The 12,468-nt window shown below is 46.5% G+C and overlaps 1 protein-coding gene across 16 annotated transcripts in view; it reads right to left on the reverse strand.

The window, feature by feature from the left end:
* MAGI1 (membrane associated guanylate kinase, WW and PDZ domain containing 1) overlaps nt 1-12,468 on the reverse strand; it is a 692,610-nt gene that overhangs the window by 524,293 nt on the left and 155,849 nt on the right. The window lies entirely within an intron of this gene.

A 12,468-nucleotide genomic window follows, 5' to 3' on the forward strand; every position in this document is an offset into this window, starting at 1 on the left:
CATTTGCTTACAAGGCCACTTGCTGGGAAAAATCCCCAGGAGTGCCTTGGTCCATATGCTGTTCTGGAAAGGGGCCCTGTGTCAGGTGGAGGAAGCGAGAAGCCCAGCCGCTCCCCTACCTCAAGCCCGGCTTCCCTAACCCTCCCAGAGGCTGGAGGTTATCAGAGGCCTCTTCCTAGCAGGCCTCACCTTGGGACAAAACCTCAAAGGAGCCGGCAGTCTGAGGATGGGCAGCAAGGGTCTGGGGTGTACAGTGAACCCTCAACACCAGTTAGACCCCAGACTCCGTGCTGTCAACAGTCCTCACCTCGAGCCCTGGAACTAAGGGTTCCCACTTCACAGAGGTGAGGTGACATGCCACATGTTGAAGGGAACAGCTCAGGTTCAAAAGCTTGTGCAACTCTGAAGAATGGCTTCACCAGGAAACCTCCAGACAGACTCTGCACTCTGGAGCAAGGTCTCCGAGTCTCCCAGGATGAGTGGCAGGCCTGGAGCAGGACCTGGGCTCCGCAGATGGCCCTGGGAGGATGCCTCCTGACCGCCAAGCCCTCCTTCCCTGAGCTGCCCTGCAAATCTGTCAGCACTCTGCATTCTCTTGAGCACCTAATTATTTCTTGAGGGCTTGAAAAACTATAGTCTGTTAGCAAGGGTGATGGGAGGAACCATTCCCACGTGACTCAGCTTAAGCAAAACTTGTAAAATGAGTCTTAAACCCTTTTAGCTAGATTATGGAAAAGAGTTGTCTTTTTTACATTTGTATTCATTTATTCATTTATTCCTTCCTTCATTCATTCTTGGGACTGAATCCAGGAACACTTTATCACTAACCTACATTCCAGCCTTTTTTTTTTTTTTTTTTTTTTTTTTTTGGTACCAGGGATTGAACCCAGGGGCACTTAACCACTGAGCCACATCCCAGCCCTTTTTGTATTTTATTTAGAGTCAGAGTCTCACTGAGTTGCTTAGGGCCTCACTAAATTGCTGAAGCTGGCCTTGAACCTTCAATCCTCCTGCCTCAGCCTCCCGAGCTGCTGGGATTACAGATGTATGCCACTGCACCCAGTGCCAGTCCTTTTTTTTTTTTTTTTCCTTTAATAATATTGAAGCAGATTCTTGCTAAGTTGCTGAGGCTGGCCTTGAACTTCAGATCCTCCTGCCTCAGCCTCCCAAATCACTGGGATTCTAGGTATATGCCACCACACCTGCCAGACTTGTCTTTTTTAGTACTTGGCACACTTTACTGAATTCTTGACTCCACCATAAACTCCACCCTGATTACCGGATTTAATACTATAATCCACTACCCCTAATTGTTTCAATTCTCCAACCAGGCTCTACTTTTTCATTTGTTCATCTTCCTTACCAACTTCTAAAACAATTAAGCAATTATGTTTATACTGTACCTCACATCTCACCCCACCTGCCCTGCCCACCCACGAGAACATGCACCTTCCAAAGGTAAGGCTCTGATTTTTTTTTTTGGACCAGGGATTGAACCCAGGGGTGCCTAACCACTGAGCCACATCCCCAGCCCTTTTTTTTATATTTTATTTAGAGACAGGGTCTTGCTGAGTTGCTTAGTGCTTTGCTAAGTTGCTGAGGCTGGCCTTGAACTTGTGATCCTCCTGCCTCAGCCTCCTCAGCTGCTGATTGCAGGCGTGCCCCACCACATCTGGTAAGACTTGTTTTTAACTTATCTCTTCCAAGGGCCTAAGACAGAGCTGGAGACCTCCATAAATATCTCTGATTGAACTGAACCAAAACAAAAAGCCCCACCGCCTTCTATCTCACCCTGGACTATAATTAAGTGGTAGTCGGGTCGCCTACTTCATGGATGGCCAGGAGAACGGAGGGCAAGAGACGCACACAGCACCTGGGGCAGGCACCTTTAAGCTCTCTGTACCCGTCCTCTATCCCTCCACCCAGAATCTGCACTGGACTCTGCGCTGGGCTTTAAAGCTCAGGCACCAATGGCCACTCTCAGTGGATCAGGCTGCTTCAGAAGGTGGGAGAACTCTCTCCATTAAACGCCATGCCCTTCAGAAAGAGCTGTTTACTGTACCAGGACGCTGACCATTTGTCTCCACCACAAACAGGCGCCTACCGTGTTGACAATGTTGGCCTGTAAGGATCCGTAAACAAACATGGAGAGGGAGGGAGTGAACTTCACTTAATCAGCTGCCTGAGCACAGGGGTGCTTTTAATTCTCAAGGACCAAGGTCAGTGCAAACTGGAAGCCGGCCCACCCGTGACCCTTCGGCTTCATTCTATAAGTGAATGAAGAAAGGCCTGGCCAAATGATTATGTAAACCCTTTGTAGCAATTAACTACTCCCGTCCTGATCTTCTTTCTCATAGGAACGTGAGAGGCCAAGGGCGGTGTCTCCAGGCGCGTCTGTGTTCCTGAGCCCCAGGTCAAGGGCTGGGGGCAAAGTAGCAACTCACTGAAATGAGGAAGGGAAAGAAGGCAGGAGGTGGAGGGGAAGGGACGGGGAAGGACTCTGGCCTGGGACCAGAGTCCAGAAGAAGAAGGCTGGGGGACTCCAGGCAGAAGAGGAGGTGAGGAGGCTTCTGGACCATTCAGCACCCATGGTGAAAAGATTTTGAGATTCTGAGCAAATGTTCCAAACACCGCCCTAGAGATAGAGCTAAAGGTTGCAGGAAGAGAGCTGCCAACTTTCCTTTCTTCTTCACCTGATGCCGTCACTGTTTCTTCCTGAGTCAGGATGAGTCAGTAGTTGTGTGTGTGTTTGGTGCCAGGGATTGAACCCAGGGCCGCTTAGCCACTGAGCCACATCCCCAGCCGTTTTAATATTTGATTTAGAGACAGGGTCTCACTGAATTGCTTAGGGCCTCACTAAGTTGCTGAGGCTGGCTTTGAACTCACGATCCTCCTGCCTCAGCCTCCCAAGTCCCTGGAATAAGAGGCGTGCAGCACCACACCCAGCACTTCTGGTTGGTATCTAATCCTGCCTACAAGGAAAAGAGTTCTCCACCTGTCCATGTGTGGAGGCCAGGGCATTCCCCTCCAAATCTGTCCACCTCCCACGTCACCTGCAAGTGACACACTGGTCCAAAGAGCGTTCTCTGCCTTCTCACCTACCATCCGTGTGACCTGCGGAAATGTCTCTGCACCTCTCAGACCATCAGCTTCCTAACTAGTAAAACGGATCAAATAACATCTCAGAGCTCATAGGATGGTAGCAAAATTCGAATTAGAGACTCACAGCAGCACGGTGCCTAGCGTGAAGGGAGCCATTGCTGTAGATGGACTGATACCTGCAGGCGGTGTCTCACGTCGAGCTCAGGTGCACTGCGACCCACGTGCGTGGCATCGGCCCCGTTCGACCCGCAAGGAAGCGTGTCTGGGAGATGAAGCACGTCCCGACGTTAAAGAGCTATGGCGTGGGAAAGCTGGGGTCAAAACCCACACTGAAAATTCACGCTTCACACTCAAAGTTGAACTGCCTCTAAGCCTCCCTCTAATACACAGGGGCCTGACCCCTTCTTCACTCTGCCTTCGCGGATGACTTTTCTTCTTCCGTATGCCTCAGGCCACAGACACATACTCTGAGCACAGGACTCAGAGATGGACAGAACCTAAGGTGAGGACTGAAAGCTGGTGATCACTAATCACTGTTTTCTCTCTTTTTAAAAAATATTTTTCTTGGTGGTAGATGGACACAATACCTTTTATTTTATGTATTTATTTTTCTGCGGTGCTGAGGATGGAACCCAGTGCCTCACACGTGCTAGGCAAGCGCTCCACCACTGAGCCACAACCCCAGCCCCTTCAGCAGTGTTTTCTAAAGCCAAATAAACACCGATCATAAGACCTAGCCCTTCTACACGTATATAAATACACAAAGCAAAGAGTGCTATGTCTATCAAAAACAGGAGGTCAGGAAAAAAATCTTCCAATGTGTTATATATACTTAATGGAATATTACTCAGTCATAAAGAAGAATGAACTTATGGCATTTGCTAGTAAATGGATGGAACTGGAGATCATCATGCTATGTGAAATAAGCCAGTCTCAAAAAATCAAAGGCCAGATGTTCTCTCTGATATGTGGATGCTGACACACAATAAGGGGATAGGAAAGAATTGAAGTTAATTGGATTATACAAAGGGGAATGAAGAGAAGGGAGAAGGATGGGAAGACAGTGGAATGAATGGGACGTCACTTTCCCATGTTCATATGTGAACACACGACCAGTGAAACTCCACATCATGTCCAACCACAAGAATGGGAAGTCACGCTCCATGTATGTGTGATGTGTCAGAATGCACTCTACTGTCATGGATATCTAAAAAGAACAACAACAACAACAAAGAGCACATCTTTGTTGAAAATAACCCCAAACTACAAACTGCCCTGATGCCTATGAATATAGGCAGTAGTTAATAATTATAAATATATTAAGTACAATATACTTGAACAGGTAGAGAACTCTTATCCTGGCAGGCAGGATAAACTACTGCATACTGTAACATACTATATAGTAATACAGTAGTTTATGATAATTAGTATTTTAAGATATGATCATGCAATGGAATATTATACAACCAATAAAAGAACTACTGATTCAACAAATGGATGCATCTCTCACACATTATGTGGTCAGACATAAAAGAGTACATACTATAGTTAGTTTTTATTTACTTGAAATTCATGAGCAGGCAAAACAAATGTATGGGATTGGAAGCAGAACAGAGCTCACCTCGCTGGTGAGGGAGCACAGAGTGGGAAGGGACACAGGGACTCTGCAGGGGTGCTGGAATGCTCCATATCTTGAGCTGGTAATGCTTATGAAAGAATATATAGGCTATAAGGTCACCACACTGGGTTTATATAAATGCACTTTATGTATTGGAGACTTCAATTAAAAAAAAAAAAAAAGACAACGGCAATAAAAATATCAGAATCCATTCCACTGCAGAAGTTCCCTGCAGCTTCTGGGGCAGCGGCCAAGATGGCGGGCTTTGGTGCTGTCCACAGGCAAAGTGCTGACTTGGACTTCGTCTGAGACAACCTTGGGTGGGGCCTGGGGAGGGAAGAGATGGGGATGCATCCAATAGGGTCGCAGCCAAGTGCACCTGCTGCTCTCTGGCCTGCAGAGGTCTGCAGAGCAAGCTGAGGCACTGTGCTCATTCTGTACGCCGCTCCTCTGATAACCTTCAAAATTAATTACTACTTTGCATTTTCTGGCACATTTGATCGTTATCAGTTGCTACGTTATGGTAATTGGTTCTTTCTTTTATTTTTTTTCCTTTGGCCCTGGAGATTTAACCCAGGAGTGCTTTACCACTCTGCTACAATCTCAGCCCGTTTTGTGTCGATTCCTTTTTTATTTAGAGACAGCGTCTCAGTCAGTCGTTGAGGGCCTCTCTAAGTTGCCGAGGCTGGGCTTGAACTTGCGATGCCCCTGGGTACTAGGTTCTCTATCTGCCTTTTATCTCAGCAGAAATACATTCCTCTAAGAGGTGGAATTCCTCTGGCCACAAAAGTTTCAGGCAATGGGAGACGGTTAGAGTTCATTCTTTTATTATGAGGCACATTATTATATTAGTAACCCATAATTTGTGGGAGAGAAGGATAGTATATGCTAGGACTGGACGATGGTAATGTACCAAAACTCCTGCAGATGGGATTTTGATGAGTGTGTCAAGACAACTCAATAGGAAAAGAAGTCCCTGCGGTAAACCACGCTGGGATAACTTCATGTTCAAGTGCAAGGAATGAAACTGAGACCTCCCCTCATGTTACCTAAAACAGACACACACACACACACACACACACACACACACACACAAAACACAAAACTCCAGTTGGATCACAGACCTAAAGAGAAGACCTAAAACTATAAAACGCCTAGCAGTTATAGGAGTGAATCTTGGAGACCTCAAGCGAGGTCTTCTTAGGTATGAACAAAAACACAAACAAAACTTAAAAACTGGCAATGCTTTGTGCTGCAAATGATACTATCAAAACAGTGAAAAGATGACCCCGCAGAGGGAGAAAAAATATCTGCAAATCATACAAATGTTAAGGGCAGACATCCATAAAGAAGCCTTAAAATTCAGCCAGGGTGGGTTGGACACGCCTATAATCCCAGAGGCTCAGGAGGCTGAGGCAGGAGGATCACCAGTTCAAGGTCAGCCTCAGCAACATAGCAAGGCGCTCAGCAACTCAGTGAGACCCTGTCACTAAATAAAAAATGGAGAGGGCTGGGGATGTGGCTCAGTGGTAAAGGATCCCTGAGGTCATACCCCAGTACCAAAATAGTAGTAATAATAACATCTCATAGCAACTCTTCAAGATAGAAAACATTAGCCCCGTTGCACAGATAGGGAGCTGTGGCTAAGAGGTGATAAGAAACATTCTCTTTCAAGGAAATTAGGAAGGGAAATTCCAGGAAGACAGCTGTGGAACTCACAGAAAGCAGCCAGTCTATGTTACAGCAGGAGGACAGAAAAGAACATTGGAGAGGGAAGAAATTGAGAATTACTTAAAGAAAAGCAGCCAGGCGAGGTAGCTTATAATCCCAGTGACTGCAGAGGCTAGGGAGGCTGAGGCAGGAGGATGACGAGTTCAAAGCCAGCCTCAGCAACTTAGCGAGGCCCTAAGCAATTCAGCGAGGCCCTGTCTCTACATATAATACGAAAAGGGCTGGGGATGTGGCTCAGTGGGTAAGCACCCCTGGGTTCAATCCCTTGTTAAAAAAAAAGGACAGAAAGAAAAATCAACACACTTTATAAATATCATAAAACAGCAATATAAGTATAGCACACTAAGTGGCTCAGCTGTGAATACTGATCCCTGATCCCAAAATGCTGATCTTTGGTACCAATGTGTCGAAAGCAGGACGGCAGGAGAATCCGAGTGTGAGTTTAGGGGTATAAGAAAATACATGGGCCGAGCTCAGTGGTAAAGCATTTCCGCAGCAACACACCCCCTTACAAAACAAGACCTCAGCTTACGAAGTAGGGATAACAATACACAAGAAAAACCACGAATAAAACTAAAATTGCAAAAAACAGAATTACAAAGACATGATTTCTAAATGTACAGGAAAATAGAAGAAGAAACAGCAGAGTTAAAAGTGGTGCCCTCTGAGATAGGACACTGGAGGATAGGAGGTGGTCACATTGTGCTATGGGGCTGGGGCCTGCAGAGAAACTGAGGCCGCGTGAAGACCCCCCCCCTTTCAAAACTCGAAAGATCTCAGACACGTCACTCACAGGAACAGGAATGAGTTTATTGAAGGGCTAGGAAAAGGGAAAGGGGACACTCTCAAGGGAGAGGGTGGATCCTCTCAGAGAGGAAAGGGACCATGTGTCTCTCCTGCTCCCCAGTTTTATGGGGGATCCCAGAGAAGTTTCCAGAGAGTCTCATCCAGGTCCACCCCTTTGCTTTTGACTCGACAGCAGGGTCACCTACAGCTTTCAAGTCCCCACACTCATGGCAATTCTAGGTCACCTTGGCCTGTGCTGATGGGTTCTAATGGGATTCTTAACCATACATTCTTTTTTTGTAGTGCTGGGGATTGAACCCAGGGCCGTGTGCATGCGAGGCAAGCACTCTACCCACTGAGCTATCTCCCCAGCCCAGCCATACATTTGTTCAGGTTTTACTCTTAGGAGGAACCATCCTTATTTCCCAGGGTTTCAGAATCTGGGCACAACAGGCTCCTGGGCTCCTCCCATGGATATTATCTGGGGCCTGCGTTTCTCCTGCAGTGAACAGGTGGCTTGCTGAGGAATGCAACATGTCCCGTCCACTGAGGCCAGGCAGGGCTGCAGGTACACTGTTCCTTGGAAAGGAAAGCATGGGGGTCAGCATGGGGGTCCGTTTTATAGAATTACTCTCTAAACCTCATGTCCCCACCCTCCTCATCTGTCTGTCCCTAACATTTACAGACTGATTTTTTTTGTGTGAAGACTCTTAAATGTCTTGAAATTTGTCGCCGCCCGCAGCAACAGTCGCACGGATATTGTTACCGCCTGCAGCAACAATTGAGCGGGTATTTATCGGAGGTGGACTGGAAACAAACTACTACTATCTTTCTTTTAGCGGGCTGCTTTCTTGCTTGTTTGCTTGTTCCCTAGCTTATAGAGGAAGAAAGGCTTCGAGAGGAGAGAGAGACAGAGGCTTTGCATAAGAGAGAGAGACTTTGCTTAAGAGAGAGAGGCTACACTTTCAGAGATGCTACTTCTTTTTAGAGTTCTGCTGCTTCTTCCTAAAGGTGCATCCTACATCCTGCGTCCTAAAGGTGCGTGCTAGAGGTGCATGCTAAAGGCGTGTCTATGGTGCATCCCGCGTACTGCGATCTATCAGAGGTGCTGCTTATCCGTGCTTATCCGGTTATCCCCGGTGCTTCCTATAGGTGTGTCTTATATACCTAAGGCAGCCAATCAGCTTAGGATTAGCACAACTGAGGCACGCCCCTCGGTACCAATCAAGAAAGAATGAGGAATATCTGTTGACCACTAGCGCAGAGGAGACATTAACTAATCAGGCAAAAGTCGATCAGGCCGTGTTAACATTAATTATGCGCCACCTCTTGCCTCAACGCCAGCCGCCATCTTAGGGTTACCCAAACATGTCTTCTGCAGAAATTATCTACATACAATATTTTGAATTTAAAATTGAAATTAAATAAGGCAAGAGCTGTGTCACAAACCTATAATTCCAGCTCCTCAAGAGGCTAAGGCGGGAGGATTGTGATTTAGCCAGCCTGGGCAACTGAACAAGAACCCATCTCAAAATTTAAAAAGGGCTGAGGATGTAGCTCAGTGGTACAGCGCCCCTGGATTCAATCCCTGGTACCGGGAGAAAAAATAAAATTAAATAATAACAACAACAACAACAACAAAATCCAAGTTTAAGATGGGGCTCAAAAACAACAGAGTCCAAAATCCATGTCATGATCAACTACTCCGTGGCCTGACCCAGGGGACCTTTGCCCTTGTGAGACTTATATAGGAGGTTCCTGGAGAGGCTAAGAAAACACCTTTTATAATTCAAGGAGTTTCTGACAATAATCACCCATATGAATCAGTACATGGTATAGAAGAGATGGAATCCTTCAGGGTACAGCTCCCCCACCAACCCTAACACACCACCAGCTGAGCAACACTAATCACTAAGGCACGGCTGGCCGCAGAGCTGGCAGTCTCCCCGTAAGTATGAACAGCTCTCACATGCCACAGATATTTGAACATGTTTTTCTCCGCTTCCACCCATGGGGTTAGGTTCCCCAGAGATGACCTCATTTGAATTCAGCTGCAGAGAGCAGGCCTCATCCTTGGAGAAAAATGTCTCAGCTCTCATATGTGCCACTCGGCAAAGTGAGAAAGGGTAGAGAAACTTCCCCTCCAAAACAGGGACCCACCTTTTCACTCAACCACAGTGCAGAAACTTCCTGATCATCAGAAAAGAACCCAAACGCCTGCAAGGACAGAGGAGCTCAAGGTAAAACCCCAAAACAGGACAGTAGCACAAAACAGCTCTGGTAAAGGGTGAAACCCTTGCCTAACAGGTTTCTCAAGCCTCAAGTCAAAAGTCTGGATCTGTAGGGCACGGTGGCACATGCCCGTAATCCTCCTAGTGGCTGGGGAGGCTGAGGCAGGAGGACCAAGAGTTCAAAGCCAGCCTCAGCAACTTAGCAAGGCCCTTAGCAACTCAGTGAGACCCTGTCTCTAAATAAAATATGAAAAAGGGCTGGGGATGTGGCTCAGTGGTTAAGTGCCCCTGAGTTCAATCCCTGGTACAAAAAACAAGAAGGTCTAGATCGAATATAGGCCCACTTCTTGTTTACCAAAGAAAGAAAAACAAATTATCATCTTATCTCATTCTCAAGTGTTCCTTATGCCCCAAGATTAGAAGAAATAAATAAAAGTATAAAGCATATCAGAAATAAATGTTTCCTGCCTTGATGGCATATCATATCTGTGACAATTTAAATAGTACACCTTCTTCAATGCTGTAACCTACTTAGAAATTGCAGTGCCCTGCTGGTGATCACAGCTCAAAGGGAGGCTGCCCGGAACTGATTGGATGACCACCTCTGACCAGAAGCTGCCTCCAATTTATCCACGAAACAGGCAGGGGCAGGATGAGCAGTTGGCGGTAGGAAGAGATTTTTACACAGGCAGATTCCTTCTCCAAGGCCTCCCAATATTTTCTTGTCACATCTTTTCACTTGGTCCTGCTGCCAGAGCTCCAGTCTGGAGTTGCAGGAATTAAAGTCGATGCAGCACTAGCTTTGGAATACACCATCAATCTGCCCTTAAAAAAAGACTCCTTGGTAAACAAGAGTATCCCCACCAGACAAGCCAGCAGCCTGATTAGGGGTGAGTCAGCTCATCAATGCACCAGAGACTTGGGCTGAAATGACTCCTTGAAAATTTCTCAATTTGTTGATGCAAAAGCAGACATGAAGGTGGAAGCAGAGAGGAAAGAGAAGCATTTTAAGATCACTTGGTGGCAGGGGGGTCCCCTACCCCCAGGATCCACAGTCAAACCTCTGAGAAGCAATGAAAGAATTAATTATTCAACTACTATGGTTAGCCAGGTATAGTGCTGCACACCTGGAATCCCAGGGACGTGGGCGGCTGAGACAGGAGGATTACAAGTTCAAGGCCACGCTCAGCAAGTTAGTGAGGTCATGAGCAACTTAAAGAAACTCCGTCTTAAAATAAAAAAAGTTTTAAAAGGACTGGGGATGTAGTCCAGTGGTAAAGCGTTTGGTACCCCTGGTACCAAAAAAAGTTGACACACAGCCCCGTAGAAGGTCCTCCAGGTGCACGTGCATATTTGGAAACATCCTGGGTCCTTTTGTTTGCAGTCAGGAGGGGGATGTGTTCAACTGGGACATGTTGATGGCTTTGTGGCCACCAGGAAGAAAATGTTTGGGAGAGTAGAGTCACAGGAACAATGAAGGATCAAGTCTTTGCAAGTCAGTGACCTAAAGAGGAGGGAGGAAGGAGAAGGGGATTTGAGGACTTTTAAGGGACATGACTGAGGTCAAGTGACAGAGGATGGCGTTAGCAAATACACGAAGCAAGAGTTTAAAGCTGAGACCTAAGCTGTGGCTAAGACGCTACCTTTGAAGATGGGATGAGGACAGGTCAAAAAGGGTGCAGGTTCTCCCAGACTTCTAGAAGAAACCCCAAGTCTGAGTCAAGATCATGGATAACCAGCCCGGGGCTGGCACCCAGCAGCTGGGGAGAGCTTGATGCTTCCGCCCCTTCCTGGTGTCTGCTCCTCCGCCCCTGGAATCCACCCACAGGGGCCCCGGTGCCTCCTGGCAGATGCTCCAAGTGCTGTCAAATGCCATTTCAAGCAATGAAGTTTCCCAGGAAGCGCCACACGCGAATTTAAATTCACTCTCTTGTCTTAAAGGACGAGAGGGTCTCAGGGTAGAAACTGCACGGGAGATGGCGAGCGAGGGTTTTAATGCTTGTTTTGCTGTTAACTTACCAGGTGGCAAGTCAATAAACCACCTTCTGTCTTCAGTTCCCTGTCTATGCTATCATTATCCAGAATGACACTGTTGGTTCAAGGCACTGAAACTGTCCCCGGATCTGCCTGAAAGAGGATGCATATCCTAGTTATTGACTATATTATCATTTTTTTAAAAATGACTATAAGTATTTGAAAGTTATGTTGTCTTTTGATCAAGCAACTTTTTTATTTTAAGGGATGAGGTCTTTTTTCATTAAAATGTAAGATTTTTAGTTTTAAAATTCCTGCTAGAGCATTTAAATTAATTCGGGGAAAACATCATGCCTAGACCAATTTTCAAGCCAGACCACGCTGGCGACTCAAAAGTAGATACACTACTGGTCACATGACCACGGCCACATGTGCTAGAATGTCAATGGTGCAGAGGTATCAAGAGGAACAGAGAGCTTCCCCTTGAGGTGGGGAATCTCAGCCTGCATTCTTCTTCCACCTCCTAACCAGGTGAGAATGACTTTGGGCCTTCACCTTCCCAAGATGGAAAAACAGCTCAAGATTGCCTTAGCTGGCAGGCACTGCAGCAAGTCCATTCTGCAATGGAACTTATAAAGCATGCCACAGTACGTGGCATATACTAATGCTCAACCAGAGGTCATTAAACTTAGAAAGTAGACCAAGACACCTGGGCACGTGGCACGCACCTGTAATCCCAGCAGCTTGGGAGGCTGAGGCAGGACAATTTTGAATTCAAAGCCAGCCTCAGCAACTTAGCAAGGTCCTAAGCACTGTAGAGAGACTGTCTCTACATAAAATACAAAACAGAGCTGGGGATGTGGCTCCATGGTTAAGCACCCCTGGGTTCAATACCTGATCCAAGAAAAAAAAGAAAGAAAGAAAAAACAGAAAAATCACAGATGACCATTCTGACCTGCATCTGATTCCTTGTGAGGTGGGTTAATGTGACTTTGCTGGAGAGATAACTCTTGGAAGGCCTCTGGG

Source organism: Sciurus vulgaris, assembly GCF_902686455.1.
Source record: "Sciurus vulgaris genome assembly, chromosome: 16".
In the NCBI taxonomy this organism is placed as follows: Eukaryota; Metazoa; Chordata; class Mammalia; order Rodentia; family Sciuridae; genus Sciurus; species Sciurus vulgaris.